Genomic DNA, 10,087 nt, shown 5'->3' on the forward strand with positions numbered 1-10,087 from the left:
GAGGAAAGCCAGCCCAAATACCTGCCCTCACTTGGTGCTAGAGGCAGCTGCACCATCACAACCATGTGCTTTTACCACTTGATGTGGAGAGCAGGACCTGGGCCTCGATTTGCAAAGCTGCTGTGAGCCAGCTGGGGATCTTGGGGAAACCACGTCGCCACCCTAGCCCTTGGTTTCCTCATCCATAAAATGGGGAAGTGAATGATTTGAAGTCCCTTCCCAGGTTAAAGACGTTTGTAACCCTTCCATCTTCATGCCGAGTTCCTAGTTTACAGCCATTCCCGTTCTCCCGCCTGAGTTCCCGGCTCAGGACTGGCGCGGGGTGGTCCCAGTCCATGCCAGCAATGGGAATTGTGGGGGATATCAGACCCGGACAAGCCTGTCCTCTTTCTCCAATTTATACAGGTGTGGGCGAAAGGGACCACATGCTGACCTGACAAGCTCAGGGAAGGCCTGCATGGCGGCCTTGCAAACAGAACACAGTGCTTATGAACCAGAGAGCCTGAGCTTCACTATCCCCCTTGCCCCTTATTAGGTATGTGGCCTTGGACAAGTCACGTAAAGACGTGTGCGTCGGTTTGCTCATCTGTGAAATAAGGGTCACAGCACCGCCAGCTTCGTCAGATAGTGATAAGGATTGAAAGGGTTAACACAGGGACAACAGCGTGGTCCTGAGCATCAGTTCCTGTGCGTCTCAGAGAGGAAGGAGGAAAGGAAAAAGCCAGCGGGTTCATCAGAGCTGCTTCCCCAGGCGGAGGGGGCCAGGGGTGGGGAGCACATGGGGTGCAGAGGTGAGCTTTTCTCAAAGAGCAAAGGCTGGAAAGAAACCCCCAACACAAACAAACGAAACTGCCTAGAGGCCTTTCGTTTCTCAGGGCCCAGAACTGGGGCTCCTGGCCTCACCCAACAAGGTGAGTTTTGCTAAGAAAAGCAACACGGAGTTCAGTGGCTTGTGCGCCTCCTGCTGTCGGTTTGAAGGAGCTGGTTACCAGCGCTGGTGTCCTCTATGGAGACTGACATGCGGCTCAGAGGGGTGCACATTGCACTAATTCGCAGGGACAGTGGAGTTATGCTGGGTTGTGTCACCCAGAGAGCAATAGGGACATGTGCCAAGCAAGCCATTGGCTCAGTTACGTGTGCAGAGAAACCCATACATCACTCTGGACTGTGGGTCAGGTAACCTGCTTAGGGTCCCCAGTGGTCAGTGCTGGGGCCACCCTGCATCCCAAGATCAACCAATTCTCATGACCTTAGCGTTGATAATCCCTTCCAGCTTTGACATCTGACATCTGGCCTAAAACCTAGGGTCCTTGTGATTTGATTAAATTTAGTTTTAAATCCTAGCTCTAAAAATTCTCTTTGTCTTTGTCTCTCTCTATATACTGTATTTTTCTGTGTATAAGACGCTATTTTTTTTTTCTAAAATCGTTAGACTGAAAATCGAGGGGCGTGTCAGCCAAGGAGGGAGCCGAGTGGTGGGGAGCTGCCCATACCTTGTCCAACAGGCTTCCTCCAATCACAAACCTCATTGTTACTGACATCAGCTGGTGCCTTAATTGGAGGTGGAGAGTGTGCAGATGCAACAGGGGTCAGAGCGTTCTGAGCCCATAAAGAAGTCAAAAAATAAAAAGATAAATACCGGTAAGTGATTGTCTGACTCTTTGGTCAGGAGATTCCTTCAATCTGGGCAGGGCAATTCCCATTGAGACAAGTGCCAATACGAGGATTTGGTGTCCATGACAATGGGCAGGGATGGTGTGGGTGTACCCCCATTTACAACATCTGACCTTTGTAACTGGAAGAGTACTATGTCTGCCTATACGGAGGACCCAAGAAAGGTGGAGAGTCCCTTTTATTTCATCTTTACCTCCCAGAACCCTGATTGGATAGACAGCCAACATTTGCTGAATACCTACCTCACAGTGGAGGAACACAGGGCTGTCCTAGAGAAAGGCAGAGAAGCTAATCGCCTTCACAATGAGTCACCCCAGCACCTGGGACCGCCAGAGGCCTCGATGGCCATTCCCAATACCCATCTATGACGGCATGTCAATCATGGGGACCTGGCCAAACGCGAGCATTGCCAAGAATGGGTCCCAGCAGGATGAAGGAAGGGAGTGCCCAGAGGTGTGTCAGTGAGTCCAGCAGCTAAGCAACGACCAGAGGAGAGCACTTGGGAATTCTTAGAATGGATCTTGGAGGCCTATCGCCAATATACGGATGTGGGCCGGAGGCCTCTGAGAATTCGAAGGTTGTGAACATGGTTTTCATGACGCTGAGTGCCCCTGACATTCAAAGAAAGCTTCGGAGGGTGCCGGGTGCCTGGAATGCCTGTGGCACAGTTAGTAGAAGTTGCTTCAAGGTCTTTCATAGGTGAGACCAGGCCTCAGGAAAACAGGAACAAGGGAAATGAAACAGCAGGCCAGCCCGCTGGCTGCTGCACTGACCTCTGGAGACAGCGAGCCAGGGAAGGCCCCAGGAATACGGGCTGAGCACCTAGAGGACCCCGAGGGTGCCTCCACCGCACACAGGAGGGCCACTGGCAAGGCAGTGCCCAAACCTAAACCAGGACCAGATGGGAGCAGGCAAAGGGCATTGCCGGTGCCCCAACTCTCCGAGAGTGACCAGGAATGACGGGGTCCAGGGGCTCTGTTCATCCCAGGTGGCTCCTTTACCATCACCCTCATGGAAACCCCAGTCGCTCTAACAGCAGGAAAGAAATTGACTTTTTAACCGACACCGGAGCCACATATTCTGTGCTAAATACTTGGCTGCCTAAGCTCCCCTCTGAAAAAATGCTTGTGACTGGAGTGTCAGGGGGAGTCACTACAGGAGCCATTTCTCCAGCCATTAGACTGACAAATGGGAAGAACCAACCTTAAGCATAGCTTCTTCTATATGCCCGAATGCCCGGTGCCACTTTTAGGATGGGACTTAGTCACTAAAAAGAATGCCAGAATAGCTTTGGCCCCGGGCCATATGGACATTAGGTGCCTTCGAATGAAGCGTGTGCCTTGTAGGCAGTTTTACTGACCTCAGCTGAGAGAAATTCCGGCGGAGATCCCTAAGGAGATCCCAAAAGAAGTAACTCCGGAAGTACGTATGGGCAAAGGGCAGGCCTGGAAAGGCAAAAGCACCACCCCAATCCAAATACGATTGCCGCAGGAGCAATGGTACTGCATCTAAAGCCGCACATGCCAGACGAACACGCTAAGGAGGGAGTCCGAGCATAGGTGGCAGCATCCTGAGAGCACCAGCTTATTGGGCCTCGTCATCACTGTATCATACGCCCCTCTTAGCAGTGCAGAAGCCAGGCACGAATGAACCCCGAACTTGCAGGCCTTTAAGCAACCCTGTGGTCCCCAAACCCTACACCTGCTGACTACCTTGTTTAGGGGGTTCTGTTGACTTATGTGCTGGGTTTAAAAGATGCCTTCTTTTGCATTCCTCTGAGCCTTTAGTGTCAGGAACTGTTTGCATTTGAATGGGAGGAGCCAAAGTTAAACAATAGTACTGCTGGACTGTTCTCCTCCGGGGGTTCAAAAAGCCCCCTACCCCATTTGGAGCTGCTTTAGGCAGAGTTTTAAGGGAACTTCAGCTGGAGCACTGCTCCAATATGCTGATGACATTCTCACTGCCAGTCTCTGCAAGGAGGTACAAAAATACCATTCTAACCTTGAACTCCCTGGCTTAACAGGGATATAAAGTTTCCCAAAAGAAAGCCCAAATATCCAAGCCCTCTGTGAAATACTGGGACTTGAATTATCTCAGGGACAAAGAAACTCGCTCTGAGACAGGAGGGAAGCCCTGGCTAGGCAGGCCATGCCCACCACCTGCAGATAGTCAAGGGGATTCCTAGGGCCCTGACCAGATTGGCTCAGTGGATAGAGCGTCGGCCTGTGGACTGAAGGGTCCCAGGTTCGATTCTGATCGGGGGCATGTACCTTGGTTGCGGGCACACCCCAGTGGGGGTGTGCAGGAGGCAGCTGATCGATGTTTCTGACTCTCTACCCCTCTCCCTTCATCTCTGTAAAAAATCAATAAAATATATATATATATAATTTTTTTTTTTAAAAAGGGGATTCCTAGGAAAGGCTGGATTTTGTAGGATCTGGATTCCAAACGTTGGCTTGATCGAAAAAACATCACATGAGGCACTGAAAGGAACAGGTCAAGAGCCTTTGATATGGACTGGGGAACGACAAAAGGCCTTCCAGGCTATTAAGGAAAAGTTATTGAGGGCCCCAGCCCTAGGCCTCCTGGACTTAAGAAAGTCGTTTGTACATGAAAGACAAGGATACCATTGATAAAGAAAGTCAGTGACATTGCAAGATACAAAATAAATATCCAGAAACCAGTTGCATTTTTATATACCAATAATGAACTGTCAGAAAGGAAAGCCAAGAAAGCAATCCCATTTACAATTGCATCAAAAATTAAAATGGCTAGGATTAGATTTCACCAAGGATGCAAAAGACCTGTACTCCAGAAATTATCAGACACTGAAGAAAGAAACGGAAGAAGATACAAGTAAGTGGAAGTATGTACCGTGTTCATGGATAGGAAGAATTAACATCATTAAAATGTGTATTACATACAAAGCAATCTATAGATTCAACACAATTCCTATCAAGATACCAAAGGCATATTTCACAGGACGAGAACAAATACTCCAAAAATTCATAGGAAACCACAAAAACCCCGAATGGCCACAACAGTCTTGAGAAAGAACAAAGTTGAAGGAATCACACTCCCTGATAGCAAACTATACAACAAGGCCATGGTAATCAAAATAGCATGGTACTGGCCTAAACACAGACATATAGATCAACGGAACAGAATGGAGAGCCCAGAAATAAACCCACGTTTTTATGGTCAATTAATATTTGGCAACGAAGGCTAAAACATACCATGGGGTAAAGATAGTCTATCCATAAGTTGTGTTGGGAAAATTGGAGAGTTACGTGCAAAAAATGAAACTACTAGTAGACCACCTTCTTATGCCATATACAAAAATAAACTCAAAATGAGTTAAAGACAAATGTTAGACTTGAAATCATAAAAATCCTAGAAGAAAACATAAACAGTAAAATCTCAGATATTTCTATTTCTCATAGCAATTTTTTTTTCTCTCATATATCTCCTGGGGCAAGAGAAACAAAAAGAAAAAAATAAACAAATGGGACTACATCAAACTAAAAAGTGTTTGCACAACAAAGAAAATCATCAACAAAATGAAAAGACAACTCATTGAATGGGAGAACATATTCACCAATGAACATCTGATAAGGAAGGGGTAATATCCAAACTTTATAAGAACTTATAAAACTCGGCACCAGAAAAACAAACAATCCAATTTAAAAATGTGCGAAGGACCTCAATAGACACTTCTCCAAAGAGGACATACAGATGACCAATAGACATATGCAAAGGTCCTGCTATCCCAGTGGTTCTCAACCTTCTGGCCCTTTAAATACAGTTCCTCATGTTGTGACCCAACCATAACATTATTTGCATTGCTACTTCATAACTGTAATGTTGCTACTGTTATGAACTGTAATGTAAATATCTGATATGCAGGATGGTCTTAGGCGACCCCTGTGAAAGGGTCGTTCGACCGCCAAAGGGGTTGCAACCCACAGGTTGAGAACCGCTGTGCTATACAATTTCAACCCCGGATTTTGGCTACTTTTAAAATCCTGGAAAATACAAACATCCTGATGACCAACTTGAACCTAAATAGTGGGACCCAACAAGAAAGTTGTACATATACCATCGCTTCTAAGGCAATATTGCTAATCTGTTAGCCCACATGACTACAGCCATAGGCAGGTTGATAAGTTTCCTGTGGGGATGCATTCACCCACTGCTCACTTCTCTGCCCAGCTACTGGGGAATGCTCATATTGGTTTTGCTTCTTTGTGGTTGGCATTGGAACACCAATTGGGTGTTGCTGCCTTTACAGTTGCTGCCTGAGGGCAGCTAAAACTAGCAACCTGATGACCATTCAAACCTCAGACCCTCGGACTGGAACCCAAGAATATGTCCAATCACATGTGAAGCGGTTTTAGTCCTCTAACCCCCAAACTGCACCCCTTCTCAGCAGGAAGCAGCTAGAGTGTTCGCCCTTTTTCCCTCAAGAAGGAGAACTGATCAAAAGGAAGGGAACAATGGAAACTTAAGGTCCTTATGACTTTGACTCAATTTAGCTTTAACTCCTCGCTCTAGAAACCATCTCCCCCCACTTTCCCATATGTCTCCCTCAGAGACCTAGCTTTTCCTCCAAATCAGCAACCCTGGAGGCAGCAGGAGATAATAGCCTAGACCTAACTGATGGTCACATGGCCAGGACCTCTGGCACATTAAAGATAACATCTTGACCTAAGTTTTGTTTCAGCCCCTAAGCCCTAAGGTGAGACAGGTCAACCTAAGGTGAAATAGGTTGACTCCCTGGCTGCTGTCCCATGAATCTAGACCAAGCATGTCAAACTCAAAGGCTAACACAGGCCAAGTAAACAAGGTTTATGTGGGCTGCAAAAAAACAGGAGCTTCAATTTTCATAGAAACGTAGTTTTATTTCGAGAGACATGCTGAACCCAAAGGGCTGAAATAAACGAGTAATCATTAACATAAAATAAGAGAACATATTAATGAAAATTAATATTTTTTCTTGAACTTACCAGACACTGAATAACTGCACAAATTAATAAGCATAACGCAAATAAACCTATTTTTCTTGTTCTCTGAAAGCGAAATATTTCCTATTGAGCACACCAAACAAGTCAGTACAAGACTAATGACGTGGCAATCGGCTGCTAAAATATTCGCTGCTAGTATTAGTGGAGAGAAATGGTGCGCCTGCGCATAAGGCGCGTAAGGGAAATGAATGTAACACGATTATAGTAATCAGTCATTAGTGAACATTGTAGTTCGTTATTAATAATTGTGTATATTGCCCTAACCGGTTTGGCTCAATGGATAGAGCATCGGCCTTTGGACTCAAGGGTTCCGGGTTCGATTCCGGTCAAGGGCATGTACCTTGGTTGCAGGCACATCCCCAGTGGGGAGTGTGTAGGAGGCAGCTGATCGATGTTTCTCTCTCATTGATGTTTCTAACTCTTCATACCCTCTCCCTTCCTCTCTGTAAAAAATCAATACAATATATATATATATATATTTTTAAAAAGAACAGATTCTTCCAACCCACCTTTAAAAAAAAATAATTGTGTATAACAGGATATTGTAAAAATTAAGTTACGAAATTTTTATTAAAACGTTTCTTACATACCGTTATAGTGGCTGAGCCGCAAAAATATTCCTTGTGGGCCACGTGCGGCCCGTGGACCAAGAGTTTGACACGCTTGATCTGCACAGACCAACTCCAGAAAAGCCCTCAGAGCTGTCCTCAAGACCTGAAGAAATGACTCATGGCCTTCCCTAACCTCCGACCAATAGCTCCCAGCACCACGCCAAACCCCTCACCCACAGGTCTTGTGATTTTGCCCTCAGTAATCTGTAACCTACATGCTCCCCATCTCTGGATTGGCCAACTCAATATTAAACTCTTTTCCTTCCTATGCTCCCAACTCCTGTGCATGCATTTCTTTGGGCCGGTGTGTGCAGGCAGGTGCACTCAAGGAAACCATTGGGGTTCTGGTAACACCAGGCCCAATGAAAATGTTCCCCCAAAGAAAGCAGTTTCTTCTTTGGACCAGAACAAAACATTGCAACATTTACTTTATTTTTATACTTAAAAAAAATAACTCTAGTAGTTTCCTTGAAGCAGTGTGTGTGTGTGTGTGTGTGTGTGTGAGAGAGAGAGAGAGAGAGAGATGGCTAGAGAGAGGACCTTCTTTTTGGCCCCTTCCTTGAATGCTGGGGAAGGTTTGAGTCCTGGACAAACTTCAGCTATTTCTCTGGGAGTCTTTCCTGTTGTAGGGCGTTCTTCTCAGAGACTGGCTGCCACCCTTAGAATGAAGACTCACGTGACCCCAGAGTCAGCATGAAAACCTCAAGGCGTCCTTGAGACCTTCCCAATATTTCCCAAACCTGCTGGCTAGTGACTGAAATTCCTCCAACTAGTTCACGCTTATGTCCCACATCAGGAGGCAACCAGCTTATTCCCTAAGGGCCAGAAAATCAGTAGTTTAGGCTTCGTGGGCCCTATGGTGTCAATCCCTTCCTCTCAACTCTCCTCTGGTAGCTAGAAAGCAGACACAGATAATACAGAAATGAAAGAGCATAGTTGTGTTCCAATGAAGCTGTATTTTAACAGCAGGAGCCAGATTGGGCTGCTGGCCGGAGGTTGCCAATCCCTTGTTCTACATTTACAGAGAAGGGCGGTGGGATGGGGGATGGAGAGCTGACATTTATAGGGTGTATACCACATGACAAGCACTGTGCTAGCACCTTGATACCTGGTATTTCATTTAGTCATCCTATAGAAAAATCACTGTATAGAAGGTGTGATCAATCTCCCCATTTTATAGCCTAGAAAACTGAGGATCAGAGAGATTATGTAACTTGATTGAGGTTGCTCAGCTGATGCTGGCAGGATCTGAACTCAGGTATATGAAGTTCAAAGTCTAACCAGACAATCAATGGGTCCCGGCTGTCTGTCACTACTTGACCCAATTCAGCAGAGACAGGGTTGAATCATATGTGAGCATTTATTCTAATATTCCTGGTAGTATGGGAGAGCAGCAGGTCATCCACAAAAATCTGCTCTGCACCCCACCATAAACCAGCTGCTTATATTGGGTAGGACACAGATTACATGGGGAAGTAGGGGTTACAGGCATGGAGAGGTAGGCTATGTGGGCTGGGGTGGGACTCCATTGTTTGGGCAACAAGGTTGTTAATCTTCCCAGGAGAACAGGCAGTTCTTGAATGAGAATGGACCACATTCCACAGTTGACTCCCAGGTCCAAGGTTGACTCCCTGGTCCTGGGGGTGTACAACTCCCAGCCAGATTAGAATGTCCTTGCTTTAACGAGCACAAGGCAATCATGGTTAACAGAGCATGGTTAATATATTCCATGACCATAGTTGGTCCCCAATATTCTATTTTTGCCCCTAACAAAAGCTTGTGTTCTTTCTACAGAACCCAGGATGGGTAGAATGCTGGAGCTAGATGGGCCTCAGGGCTCACCGAATCCATCCTCCTCACTTTATAGAGAGGAAATGGGAATTGTGGGGGATATCAGACCCGGACAAACCTGTCCTCTTTCTCCAATTTATACAGGTGTGGGCGAAAGGGGCCACATGCTGACCTGACAAGCACAGGGAAGGCCTGCATGGCGGCCTTGCAAACAGAGGCCTAAAGTAACCACAAAGGATGGTCTGAAATTAAACTTTAACTAAAGCAGTGATGGTGGGCAGTTAGTCCTAGGCAGGTATTTTCACTAACAAGGTCAACCTTTACCTTAACTGAGCCTATCTGTCTGTTTGCATCTATAATAACATACCCTTGAAATGTCTGAGTAACTTGTAACTTCCCTTTTTCTGGACCCCTTGGGGCACGACCTAATGTGCCTGGGCTCCAGACAGATACCACAAATTCCTTCATTGTTATCATGTTAATTGTTCCTATACCCACCTAAGTATGTGTCTATCATTTTACTTTTTATCCAATCCCAGGGGTCCCCCCCCCCCCAGTTTTCTTTCTCCCGCCTCTCTAGTCTATCACCAATGGATTTCATGTAACCCACCTACGTCCCTCCTTTGATTGCACTGTATAAATACAGATGTAACCCACCATTCTCCGGAGCATTATCTCAATTCGTTGAGGTTCTGCTTCCCAGCAATTGTCAACAGTTTGGCTCAAATAAACTCACAAAAATTCTTTACAGGTTTGAATGTTTTTATGTTAACACCGGGATGGGCCCTAATGCCATCATCTGGGACACAGCATCTTCCCTGCGGAGTAACTAGTTTTCCACGGGGACTCCTACTCCCTCGGGGCAGATTCCATTCCTCCTCACATGCTTGCCATTCTTCTGCCCGTATCGTCTGCTGAACTTCTAGTACTGCGTCACAGAAACAGCGAACACGCTTTTATCCCTGGGAGATCTATATTTAGTGTAGC

Source organism: Myotis daubentonii, chromosome 16 (genome assembly GCF_963259705.1).
Source record: "Myotis daubentonii chromosome 16, mMyoDau2.1, whole genome shotgun sequence".
NCBI lineage: Eukaryota > Metazoa > Chordata > Mammalia > Chiroptera > Vespertilionidae > Myotis > Myotis daubentonii.